Raw genomic sequence first — 14,497 nt, forward strand, 5'->3', positions numbered from 1 at the left:
TGTATGTCGACAAGTTAACTTCTCAGAGGTGATTGCAGCACACGAGAGTTGGTTAAAATTCTGTTGAATGAAACTATGTATTATGTCTTTCATTTTTAAAGGTCAAAGTTTCAATGTTAGAAGGTAAAGTCATTTATCATTATAAATTCAAGATAAAATTTACACCATGTCTCTAAAATATAGGTTTTAAACAAGAAATAGAATATCATATTTATTGTGTACAGAGATTGGCGACACTACCGGGTGAACCTCCAACTATTGATGATACTGACGTAGATGATTGGCTTCCTCACTTTGTTATTCTTCAAGGTGAATGTCTATTCTTATATTTGTTGGGCCTTAGGACTCTCAAAAATACCTTTTCCATTTTAAACATGCAGTCACAATCATAATACCTTAGCTTTCCTGGTGTTTAATATCATGCGGGTGATGTAACAAAAAAACTAGCTTTATATTGGAACACAAGAAATAGGATAACAATTGGAGCCGAAAAGGCATTCTATAGTTGTCATTTGTATCTTACAGCAATACAAATATAAGTTCTGATATATTTCGACAAGAGTAACTGGTTTAAACAAGGATGATATTCTAGTTAAAACTATATGAATGAATACACCAAAATGAAAGAGTTCTTTTGTTATGTCAATCTACAAGGATGATATTCCATCTACTTTATGAAAACATACTTATTTTTTTGGTTTTCAGTGTTAATATACATTCATACTAACTAAGACTCATTCAATTTTTAGATTGACCCTACTGAAGCCGAGTGTAACGATGCAAACAAACTGCAGGTTGCTCACATTATAGTCTGTTTATTTCATTAATTTCAACTTCAAGTTAAATTCATCCTGGTTAGAGTCAAGAGCTAGTCATAAGGTCTTCATCATTTTTTTTATTTTTTACAATTCATTAATCATCACAGTTATTTTTTATTTTTTACATGCACTAACTAGAAACAATATGAACATGAAACAAGCGAAAGCAGTTATGTCATTGTTGATGAGCATTGCTCCTAAAAAGGCAGTGATAGCTGATACAGGAGAAGTTGTGGATGTTGACAAGGTGAAAGTCAATACAGTTTTATCGTTCCCTATAGCTAAGCTGAAAGACTTGCCTTTATCGGTAGGCACAATTAACTTAAACGGTAAATTACATGTCTTCATTAGCACAAGAGAAGATATAAAAAAAATGAAGTTTTATTTTTAATTTAATTTATTGGTTATGCTGATTTAGGTAAGATAATCTACTTTTTTTATCGCTTAAAATATTGTATTAGTATGATGACGATTGCGTTATATAAAGACTGTGTGGTTGTGAAAATCGAAAAGTTAGCTGAAGAGGCTCGAAACAACAAAATCAGCACATATAGATTGATAGACAAGTAATGTGTTTACTGTTTCAATGTAAGTTTGATCAAAGCTTGTGAGGAGTACCTTCGGTCAAATAAGAAGAAGCAGAAATTAAAAAGAAGAAGATGAAACCTAACGTCTTGCTACAATTAGTTAGGTATATATAATTAAAATTTCATTTTTTTCTCTTCGGATTTAATTTTCAGTTTCATTCAAACTTGAATTTTGGAAAGCCATTTAATATTATTTCCATCTACTTTGTTGATAAGTTGTTTGTACTTATAGCAAGTTAAAGTGCAACTTATATAAAAAAATCAAGTTCCAGAGTGTTAAAGTCATGTTGTTAAATTAGTATTTTATTAGTTCATGCATTATAAGTATGTAATATTGGGACTGTTGATTGTCTTGTGTCCCTCTGTTAAATTTTCTTTTTTGCAACCTAACTTTTTATGACATGGAAGTTTTTTACATGCATACATCTTTATTCTTTAATAACTTTACCTTATTATTTGTTGTCTTATTTGTGTCATGTAGACTTATATTGAGAAAGTGGATAGTAAAAAGTTAAAACAAAAGCACGCTAGTTCCTTGCCGACACATCTAGTTTCAAGGCTTTCATTCGATCGGATCCGAATTGCACAATCTTGTCAAAAACCTTCAAACTCTAAAGATCTTGAAGGAAAACCCTAAACCAGTTTTCTTATTTGAATCCCTCAAATATCGCAACCCAATATTCTTGGTACAACAAACCTAATTGGACGTTATCAATTATAATCTAGATGACACTCAATCAAAAAATAATTATGTGTAGTTTGATTGTGTGTATGCATATATTGAATTGAAGATGATGAGATGCTTTGAAATCCTGGATTCATGTAGGTTTTACTCACTCTAGAAACCTTACTAGAGAATGATGCATGTATGAAGTATTTATATCCATGGGTGATTTAGGGCAAAAGGAAATGCAAAAAACTTGGAGAAAATATGAAATTTACAAAAAAATTAGGTCGGCCTGTAAGATCTATGCGTCGACCTGTAAACAACATGCGTCGACCTATTCAAGGTCATGCGTCGACCTGTTCAAGGTCATGCGTCGACCTGTAACAGCTATGTGCTTCCTATGTGTCAACCTGAGGAGTTAACGCATAAAACAAAAGTTATAGGCTTTAATACTGCAGCATACACGTCGATCTATAACAATGAAAATGTTTCTATAGGTTGACATGTAGACAGGATGTGTCGACCTATAGACTGTTGGTGTAAGCCCTAGAGGCCAATACTTTTGATACTTGTATCGAATTATTTAAAGGCATTTTCTTTATTATGGTTGATTAATAAAGTCCCTGGAATAGATAGTCCATTTAATGTACTAAGTGTGACTTAATCATGAGAACACATTAAACATAAGGACACTATTCTTAAAGTATCCGTAGTCGAGCTTTAATGTGAAGTGGGATAACATTAAAGCATTAAGACTATTATGTTTGTAGACTGATGATCACATCTCATGGATCATGGATAAAGAGTTATCAAGTCTTAAACATAGGTATGAATATTAGGAGTAATATTTATACCGGATTTACCCACTATGAGAATACTATATAGAAAGTTATGCAAAGTGTCATAAGTTATTCTCATGGTGATAATAGTGTATACCACTCTTCGACCTGAAACCACTATGGATCCTAGATGTAGAGTCGAGTGCTTTATTGCTGATCCAACGTTGTCCGTAACTGGATAACCATAAAGACAGTTGATGGGTACTCCACGAAGCATGCTGAGGGACATGAGTGTCCTAGATGGAATTTGCCAATCCTGCGTAACAGGATAAATGTCTATGGGCCCAATATTGAACTGGACAAGGGTGACATGGTCTATACCTTGTGTTCAATATAGACATAAGGGCAAAGGGGTAATTATACACATAATTATTATCACAGGAGGTTTTGTCAGATCACATGACATTTTCGTGACTTGGGTAGCAGTGATGTGTTGCTAGATACCGCTCACTGTTTATTATGTTAAATGCGTGATTTAATATAATTGCCAACGCCGCGAAAACCTATAGGGTCACACACAAAGGACGGATTGATGAGAGATAGAATAATTAAGGAACATCGTAAGGTACGGTGTACTTAAGTAGAATACGAAATATGGTAAGATACCAAGTACTTAAGTGATTTTGGCATATTATGAGATATGGGCCAAAATGCACTTAAGTGGGCTTTTTGGCTTGAAGCCCACACAAGTGGTTCTATAAATAGAACCCCTTGGGTAGAAGCATTGTAACTCACTGAGACAGAAAACACAACTGAAGAGTTGGAATTTCGTATCTCTCTTTCTCTCACTCAAAGCCTTCATTCATAACAGCTAGCACTGCGATTGAAGGAATCCGTTCGTGTGGACTGAGTAGAGACGTTGTCATCGTTCAACGTTCGTGATCACCCCGTGGATCCGTATCAAAGGTTTTGATCATTATCAGAGATCTGCACCAAAGGTTTGAATCGCCACAAGAGGTAACGATTCTATCACTGATCATGCCCATTCGTAAGGATCACTATATGGAGAAATTTTAAATTCCGCTGCGCCTTGGATGGCAATTCTCCTACATAGACAACATGTGTAAACCTATAGAAATCATGTATCAACCAATAATGCAATTTTTCACAAAAAATATATTTTTCAGGCATTTTTCACAAGAAATTATTTTTCATGCATTTTTTATGCTTGAGACGTTTTCCAAGTTGTTTCCAAATTCTTTTATGCTTCCTAATTCTAATATGCACATAGAGAATCAAAGGATATCGTCCAATATACATTAACGCTAAAGTATCATAGATTTGGCATCATACAAAATACATATAAACGAAGTTGCACTAACATACTCCCCCTTTCTTATGATGACAAAACTTGAGACGATGCGTTCGTGTTTTCAATTAAAGACTCCCCCTGAATATATGCATCCCAACTTCATCCTTCTTCTCCCCTTTTGAAAGCATAAAAAAGAAACAAAGCAAATCATGAAAAGTATCTTAAATCACACATAAACCAAAATAACACACAGAGGCGGTTTGCAAATATAAGAACATCAATATGATAGAACTCACATAGAATGACATACATATTGAAGGAAAATTCCTAAACATGAATACACACATGTATGACAACAATACAACATGATTGTCACAATGAATGACAAATAATATAGAACAAACATGAAATATGAAGGATACAATGCAATCAAAAACTCTTGAGTTGTTACAAAAGTTGTATACAATTACGTGACATATGCCTTTGGTACTTCCGAAATGTTGCACTTGCATGTGCTCTAGTAAGGCGATAAAGATTTATCACCACACAAACCAAAAACAAAGATGTTATCATAAATAACAATGACACACAACAATAATTTTCTAACATTATAACATGTTCAATCAACTTTCATGCAAGAATAGATAACATGCCAATGCACCAAGAGCATATTTCAAGCATATAGAGAGAAAAGCACAAAGTCACTATAAACATATAATTGAAATATATCAATAGACATTTTTGGAAGTGAACATTTATGAACCAACTCAAACATCAAGAATATCAACCATTTGGAACACAAGCAATAGGTAAAGATAAAATCTTACTTACAAAAAAGGGAAAATAAAAAAGGAACGATATTACCTTTCTTCTGAAATTATTAAGGATGCACTCTATATTTCTTGACATCTACATCCTTACCATTTTCATTCTTTTCCAAGTTTCAATTTGTGTCCATAGAGGTGTTAATAAACTTTGCATCTTCCATTGCAATATTTGGTTTAACACACACATGACCCTTCATTGAGTTGTTTGATTTGAATATCAAGGAAGTATTTCAACTCCCCCATAAGGCTCATCTTAAACTCACCCTGCATAAGCTTAGAAAACTCCTATATAAGTTGCATGTAAGTGAATCCAAAAATAATATAATTGACAAAAACTTGAAATCTTCCAAGTAAGCATAAGCTAGAGACAGTATAACATACATGTGAAAATATTTAGATAAGGTCACTACAATTATTTTAAATGAAACACATATTGGTTATTATTTTAAATTTTCAGAAGTGAGCGCTCATAACATATATCATACACAAAGTAGATCATATACCTTTGAAAAATAAACAGGCAAAAGAAAGAACTTCCTTACTAAGCAAAAGTTGAAAAGATATTACATCACCGTACGAATGACGGAGGATGCTTTCGGATTCCACAAGAGAGTCTCAAACGAAAGTTGGAATGAATGCAACACGTGTCATACAACCTTTAGACAACAACGATCTTACCATTTTTCTCTTCGACTAAATACTTGAAAGTATGATTAATAATGTATCGAAGAAGACTATTGATTTGATGATCATCCTAATGAAGGAGAATTGCCATCCAAGGTGCAGCGGAATTTAAAAATTTCTCCATTTAGTGATCCTTACGAATGGGCATGATCAGTGATAGAATCGTTACCTCTTATGGAGGTTCAAAACTTTGGTGCAGATCTCTTGTAACGATCAAAACCTTGGATACAAATCCACGGAGCGATCACGAACGTTGAACGATGACAATGTCTCTACTCAGTCCACACGAACGGATTCCTTCAATCGCAGTGCTAGCTGTTATGAACGAAGGTTTTGAGTGAGAGAAAGAGAGATACGAAATTCCAACTCTTCAGTTGTGTTGTATATCCATATAATGCTTCTGCACAAGAGTTCTATTTATAGAACCACTTGTGTGGGCTTCAAGCCAAAAAGCCCACTTAAGTGTATTTTGGCCCATATCTCATAATATGCCAAAATCACTTAAGTATTGGTACCTTACCATACTTCGTATTCTACTTAAGTACACCGTACCTTACGATGTTCCTTAGTTGCTCTATCTCTCATCAATCCGTCCTTTGTGTGTGACCCTGTAGGTTTTCGCGACGTTGGCAATTATATTAAATCACGCATTTAACATAATAAACAATGAGCGGTATCTAGCAACACATCACTGCTACCCAAGACACGAAAATGTCATGTGATCTAACAAAACCTCTTGTGATAATAATTATGTGTATAATTACCCCTTTGCCCTTATGTCTATATTGAACACAAGGTATAGACTGTGTCACCCTTGTCCAGTTCAATATTGGGCCCATAGACATTTATCCTGTTACGCAGGATGGGAAAATTCCATCTAGGACACTCATGTCCCTCATCATGCTTTGTGGAGTACCCATCAACTATCTTTATGGTTATCCAGTTACGGACAACGTTGGATCAGCAATAAAGCACTCGACTCTACATCTAGGATCCATAGTGGTTTCAGGTCGAAGAGTGGTATACACTATTATCACCATGAGAATAACTTATGACACTTTGCATAACTTTCTATATAGTATTCTCATAGCGGGTCAATCCGGTATAAATATTACTCCTAATATTCATACCTATGTTTAAGACTTGATAACTCTTTATCCATGATCCATGAGATGTGATCATCAGTCTACAAACATAATAGTCTTAATGCTTTAATGTTATCCCACTTCACACTGAAGCTCGACTACGGATACTTTAAGAATAGTGTCCTTATGTTTAATGTGCTCTCATGATTAAGTCACACTTAATACATTAAACAGACTATCTATTTCAGGGACTTTATTAATCAACCATAATAAAGAAAATGCCTTTTATTATTAATAAATAATTCGATACAAGTATCAAAAGTATTGGCCTCTAGGGCTTACACCAACAATCTCCCACTAGCACTAGAGCCAATCAGGCATACCCCTTATGCCCATTGATCTAGTATGGCCATCATGTTTCTGCTGCGCAAGAGGCTTCAATAGTGGGTTAGAAATATTGTCAATTGTTGGTACTCTACATATTTTCACATCTCCTCTATCTATTATCTCTCGAATGAGGTGATAACGCCTGAGTATGTGTTTGGATCGTTGGTGAGATCTAGGCTCCTTAGCTTGTGCGATAGCACCATTGTTATCATAATAGAGACCAATGGGATCCACAATGCTAGGGACTATGCCAAGTTCACTAATGAACTTTTTGATCCAAACAACTTCCTTTTCTGCACTTGAGGCATCAATATACTCGGCCTCGGTTGTAGAACCAACAACTGTATCTTGCTTTGAACTTTTCAAGCTCACAACGCCACCATTTAAGCAAAACACATAACCATTGGAATCATTCATATTAAAGCGTCTCCGCACTTTGCCTATGTACTCTGACTTAGGCCAAGCATTTTATGATCTATATCTATAGATTCTGATTTCTAATATATAGGCTACTTCACCTAGGTCCTTCATAGAAAAGCATTTCCCCAACCAAGACTTTACTTGTTGCAGGGTAGGGATATCGTTTCCAATGAGTAATATGTCATCTACATATAATACCAGGAATACGATCATGCTTCCACTAACCTTCTTCTAGACATAAGGCTCATCTTCGTTCTTGATGAATCCATATTGTTTTACTGTTTGATCAAAACGAAGATTCCATGAGTAGGTCACAGGCTCATCTTGATCCATGAGTAATACATCACCTTGATCAGATATCCATATATCTCAGGTAGGTGACGTATCCTGCCTGACCTACGCTGGTCTTGTTCTACTTGAGCAGGTTGCTCTTACACAACTACTTGTGTTTCCTGCTCTAATTCCTCCATAGGTGTATCAATGCTTTGTGATTCTTGAATTTCTTCAAGCTCTACTTTCCTCCCACTGGTTCCTTTGGAATTAAAATCCTTTTCTAGAAAAACTCCAGTTCGAGCGACAAACACTTTGCCCTCAGAAGGATTGTAGAAGTAATACCCTCTTGTTTCTTTAGGATACCCCACAAATAAGCATTTGTCAGATTTGGGCTCAAGCTTAGTTGAAATTTGTCGTTTCACATAAACATCGCAACCCCAAATCTTCATGTAAGACATATGTGGTTTCTTACCACTCATATCTCATATGGTGTCTTCTCAACCTTTTGGATGGAACACGGTTAAGTGTATAAGCTGATGTCAATAGTGCATGTCCTCAAAAGGGGTTTGGAAGATCGGCGTGACTCATCATGGATCGGACCATGTCTAACAGGGTTCGATTTCTTCTCTCAGATACACCATTCCATTGGGGTGTTCCAGGAGGAGTGATTTGGGATAGGATCCCACACTCTTTCAGATGGTCATCAAACTCTAGGCTTAAATACTCACCACCTCGATCTGATCGAAGAGTTTAATATTCTTACCTAGTTGGTTTTGTACTTCATTCTTGAATTCCTTGAACTTTTCAAAGGACTCTGTTTTGTGTTTCATTAAATACACATAACCATATCTACTGAAATCATCAGTGAATGTGATGAGGTACTGAAAACCTCCTCTGGCTGGTATGTTCAGTGGTCCACATACATCTGTATGTATAAGGGCCAAAAGATCATTCGCTCTTTCACCTTTTCCTGTGAATGGAGACTTTGTCATCTTTCCAATTAAACAAGATCTGCATGTCTCATATGATTCATAATCAAAAGAGTCCAACAGTCCATCTTTATGGAGTTTGGAAATGCATTTCTCATTTATGTGGCCTAATCGACAATGCCAAAGGTAAGTTGGATTTAACTCATTAGGTTTCATCCTTTTAGTATTAATGTTATAAATAGGCATTTCAAGATCAAGGACATATAGTCCATTGTTCATTTGTGCAGTAGCATAGAATATATCATTCAAATAAATTGAACAACAATTGTTCTTTATTATAATTGAAAAACCAAACTTGTCCAAACAAGAAACGGAAATAATATTCCTGCTAATTGCAGGTACATAATAACAGTTCTCTAACTGAATTATTAAACCACTATGTAAAGTCAATACATAAGATCCTACGGCTAAAGCAGCAACCTTTGCTCCATAGCTAACTCGTAGGTCGACTTCACCTTTTGCCAAATCTCTACTCCTTTTTAGCCCCTGCACATTTGTACAAATGTGAGAACCGCATCCAGTATCTAATACCCATGACGCAGAAGTAGATAAATTAATAATAACAAAAATACCTGAAGTTGAAGTCTCTACTCCATTCTTCTTATCTTTCAGGTACTTTGGGCAGTTTCTCTTCCAGTGTCCGGTCTTACCGCAATGGAAGCAAGTGCCTTCTTTTGCTATACCTCCACTAGGCTTTAAAGCAGCAACGGTGGGTTTGGGTTTGGCAACTTCCTTGCCTTTCCCTTTATCACCCTGCTTAGTGGGCCTTTTGTTCTGTCTCTTTCCATTTCCGATCATCAGAATGGACTTCCCTTTTGACTTCAGATTCTGCTCGGCAGTTCTTAACATGGCGAGCAGTTCAGGAAGAGATTTGTCCATATCAATCATATTGAAATTTAGGACAAATTGACTGAAACTATCTGGCAACGATTGCAAGATCAAATCAGTCGCAAGTTCCTTTTCGAGGGGAAAACCCAATCTCTCAAGGTTTTCCACATACCCAATCATCTTGAGTACATGGGGACCTACAGGGGCTCCCTCAGCTAACTTGCCTTGAAAAATGGCTTTTGAAACTTCAAACCTCTCATACCTTGCTTGCTCTTGATAGAGCATCTTCAGGTGTTCGATTATATCGAACGCTGACATGTTCTCATGTTGCTTTTGCAATTCTGAGTTCATGGTAGCTAGCATGAGACAAGCAGTTTCATTGGCATCATCGACATGCTTCTTATAAGCATCTCTTTCTGCCTTAGGTGCAGAACTAGGAGGTTCCTCTTCAGGAACAAGTGTCTCCAAGACATACAACTTTTTATCATGTTTGAGGACAATCCTCAGGTTTCGGTGTCAATCCAGAAAATTTGTCCCAGACAATTTTTCCTTATCAAGGGTTGATCGCAAGATGTTGTTAGAGGTGTTTGTTGTCATGGTAATCTACACAAGGATTAATGAAAATATAAGTATCATTGACATATTTAATTAGGCCTTTAATTAAATATGCTCCCACTATTTTACTCAAAACAAATGACCCTCATCATCTGATTCGGAAAATCCCGTTGGAAGATTTTCTAGTGGGTCGAGATCCATATTTCACTTCGTTCTAAGTCCGCGTAGGCGGATTACACAAAACTAGGTTATTTAGGTAGGAACTCCTTCCAATTGTATCTCATACAACTCTTGAAAATTTCAGTTGGGTGAATAACTCCTTATTCCAATCCATCATATAGATTATTCCCAATTCTTGCTTCTAAACATATATAATCTTATTATAATTTGTTTAGTTAAGTTTGACCCATTGTTTTAACAGTTGGTGTCATACCCCGATTTTAGATCCATCTGCATTCATCCAGTATGCATCATGCATTCATCTTAATATAAACCCTAATTCACGTCTGAGGTCAATCGTTGACTTTCTAGTCAATTAGTTGACCAAATTCAACCGTCCATTCCCAAATCCATATTGTCTCGATTTTGATAAACATTGGTCATTATCTAGGCCTTTTCGATCATATTGCTTTTAATTACAAAACGGATTCTAATTTAAGTTATTTGACTTTTTAATTTTCAATTTGATTTTAATTTCAAATTAAGTCTAATTTCAAATTTCAATTTAATCTTAATTGTTTTTTTACTAATGATTCAAACTCTATTTTGATTTTAATTTTCAAATAAATGTTAGAATTGATGTCAAATTAATTTTAACAAATTATAGATTAATTTGATTTTAATTGGTTTTATTGGTTTTTTTTATTTTAAATTGACATTTAGATTAGTCTTGGATTATTTCTAAAAAATCCATATCCATTTTTATAACCAAATATCCATTTATCCATTAACCCTTTTAACAACCATGTCCATCAAAATCCACTACACCACTTCTAGACTTTAAGTCAACTATATAACCATTGACCAAAATCAACAAGCCAAGAGTGTTTGGTTTAAGATAGATTTGTGGTATTCCATATCAATTTGGTAATCATCATATGCATTGCTCATTAAAATCAGAATTTTATGTCCACTCTTGCATTTGAGTAACCGGTAGAGGTTATGTCCTTGGATAAGTTAGAATTGGGCCTTTCCATTTCTACTAAACACAAAAATCCACATTTGGTTTAGAAAATAAAAAGAGGGATGAGTTTTGATTGGACGTGTTTAAAATCACCAACCTACATAAGCCACTTTCCATGTCTAAGTAATTTTCCATTTTTTTTAACAATTCGTTATATGCCATTACAATCCTACACTCCATACAATTCATTCAAACTTTCAAACTTTCATTCAATATATCCAAATACCATTCAAACTTTCATGTAAAATTTAATACGCATTCAAATTCCATTCAATATAATTCAATAGACTTACATACAAGTCCAATTCAATAAACATTCATTACATAATCTCATTCATCCAATTAACTTTCAATACACAATCTAAACAATTCAATATGTTTCCAATCCAAACCGAATTCCTAACAAACCTCAATAACATACTCTAACTTCTCCCTCAACTCTCCAAGAACCATATAACCCTTCCAATTTCTCAATCGACGGAACCAGAAGCTTCACACCAACCATAACCGCAAAATGCAGCTAACAATCCAAACTGCCCCAAACTTCCAAAATGAACCTGCATAATACACACGAAAGTAGCCATTTTATTACAACCCTGTTTTGTTTTCCGGCACATCACAGCAGTCCATAATTCAGTTACAAAAGTCATGGCAGAAACTGAAAAGGACATAACAGGATTAAAAAAAACTCACCTTAACCTCTTGAACCAGTTTTGGCTTCTCCAACTTCCACAACGATGTATCGAAAGCCGCAACGGAACCGGCATCCAAAAAGCAACAAGCTACAACTTCCATTACCGAACCTCCCTAACAACCATCCCTGTTACGAGCTGGAACATTGAGAGACTATCAGCTTGTTGGATTGCAATGGATGCTTTCTTTGTACAACAACAAATTAAATGGAATTTTAGTTGATGAGATGGGTCTTGGTAAAACAGTACAGGTTATGGCATTGATTGCATACTTGATGGAATTCAAAGGAAACTATGGTCCACATGACGTCTGCTTTTGACGGGCACACCGTTGCAGAATGATTTGAAGGAACTCTGGTCACTTCTAAATTTACTTCTCCCTGAGGTTTTGATAACAAGAAAGCCTTTCATGATTGGTTCTCAAAACCATTTCAAAAAGAATCCTACTCACAGCAATTCCAAGCGCAAGACCTGCATAACCCAAACTATAACAGTCATTAAGCTGCCTTTCAAAATCTTAAAATCATTCCGATTTTCACTGCAGTAAAACCAAGTAATTAGCAAAAGGCTGTAAAAATTCAAAAAATATCCCAAAAGAGCATTAGGACAAAATTAGAGAAGAAAGTGCACAGTTTGTATTACCATTTCCAGATTTAAGTATCAAGCGAGACAGGAAAAACTGAGCACCTAAAAGCACTTCCAAGAGGTTTCCCTTTTTGATCTCCATAGCTAGCTCGAAAACCCTAACGGATTGGATATAAAAAGGGGCGAAACGAATACTGGAGGGGAGGAAAAAAAAACCTAATTTTTGAGGCGACCACGAAAAACCCTAGGTTTTCAGAGACGGCAAGGAGAATACGAAGCGAAGGAAGGACAAGGAAATCGTACCTGTTCTTAGAAATTCGGTGAGTCATTTCTCGTTTCGATCTGAGTCTCGCCTCGGTTTTACGAACTTCCATGAATGATGTCGAAATAAATCCAAGAACACGAATCCATGAGTTATGGTGATGAGCGCGATGCTCTGATATGAAGCGCGATGTTGTTATTGTAAACGTGAATCCATGAACACAGGTGCGTGGAATGGCGACGAGAATCGCGGTGTTCGCTCCGGCTTTTTTGGATAAGCGCTTTTCACCTTGATTTGTTTTCGTAGCTTATCTGCATAAGCGTTTTTGGCATCGTATTATGAACACTTACTCATGGGGTTTGGGCTTGGTTTGGACTAAAGCCCAAACAGACTACTCCCTGCACCCTTGCAGATATGGGCCGGTAAGCCCATGTTCATTTTTTTCTTTTGTCAATTAGCTTTTAATTGGAAATTTAGAATATTCCTGATTATATAGTAGATTTAATTAGGAATATTAGGTAATTAGTTTAGAATATTAATTAGGGATTTGGGTTAATTGGACGAGTTTTAGGATATAATTAGAAATTTAAAATTAGATTAGGTTTAGATTAGAATAATATTAGTTCAGAATATTAGATTTTTTAGGATCATAATTAGGAGTTAATTACGTTAATGTTTTAGAATATTAAGAAATATTAGAAATATTATTGAGAATATTATAGATAATTAGGAGTTAATCGGATTAATTAGGATCTTTAATTTTGATTAGCTTAATTAGGTTTAATTAGAAATATTAAAATTAACTAGACTAGGATTTTAGAAATAATCAGATTTAGTTTAGGATGTAGAATATTAAAATGAGTTTAGGATTTAATTGATTTTCATGAAATAGAAGTTTAATTCAATATTAACCATAATTATGAATTGACGGTTTTACCCCTAGACTTAGGAATAGGCAAGTTATTTATATCTTTTATAATTTCTTACTATAACTTACAAAAATCTTTTATTAAACAAACTCGAAAGAAGAGGACCATTCGAATCTTGCATTCCGGTGGGAACCCTCGAATACTCGATCATAAGCCTTGCATTTTCGATTAACCGTTTATTTTATTTTCTTTGTTTCTTAAAACATTTAAATCAACTTATTCTTTTGTTATTTTTTAAAAATAAAAATAAATAGATAAATACATATAAGTCATATTAATAAAAATTACAAAAAGAGTTTTCTATTTGTTATTTTGTATTTTAGATTATGTTATAAAATATTTAAAAAGTTAATTTAGTTATTTTCATTATTATTATTAGATTATGTCATAAAAATAAAAAAATAAATCAAATATAACATTTATTTTCTTTTAATTTTAGATTATATCATGAAAAATTCCAAAAAAGAGATTTACCATTTATTTTCTTTTAATTTTAGATTATATCATAAAAATCAAAAATTAAGTTTACCATTTATTTCTAGATCATGTCATAAAAATTCATAAAAAATAAGTTTAGCATTTATTTTCTTTAATTTTAAATCATGTCATGAAATATTCAAAAAAATCAAGTTTGC

The 14,497-nt window shown here is 34.5% G+C and overlaps 1 long non-coding RNA gene across 4 annotated transcripts; it reads right to left on the reverse strand.

Annotated features, from left to right (window-relative positions):
* Positions 1–11,699: 11,699 nt before the first annotated feature.
* Positions 11,700–13,230, reverse strand: LOC127092578 (uncharacterized). 4 transcript variants are annotated; one of them, XR_007792216.1, is made up of 3 exons: positions 12,975–13,230; positions 12,088–12,557; positions 11,700–11,951 (listed from the first exon to the last, which is right to left on the reverse strand). It is a non-coding gene; the product is annotated as an uncharacterized LOC127092578 (long non-coding RNA). The 4 variants fall into 4 exon arrangements; XR_007792218.1 differs by having other exon boundaries at positions 12,088–12,865; XR_007792217.1 differs by having other exon boundaries at positions 12,729–13,230.
* Positions 13,231–14,497: the final 1,267 nt, after the last annotated feature.

This window comes from Lathyrus oleraceus, chromosome 6 (genome assembly GCF_024323335.1).
Source record: "Lathyrus oleraceus cultivar Zhongwan6 chromosome 6, CAAS_Psat_ZW6_1.0, whole genome shotgun sequence".
Classification (NCBI taxonomy): domain Eukaryota; kingdom Viridiplantae; phylum Streptophyta; class Magnoliopsida; order Fabales; family Fabaceae; genus Lathyrus; species Lathyrus oleraceus.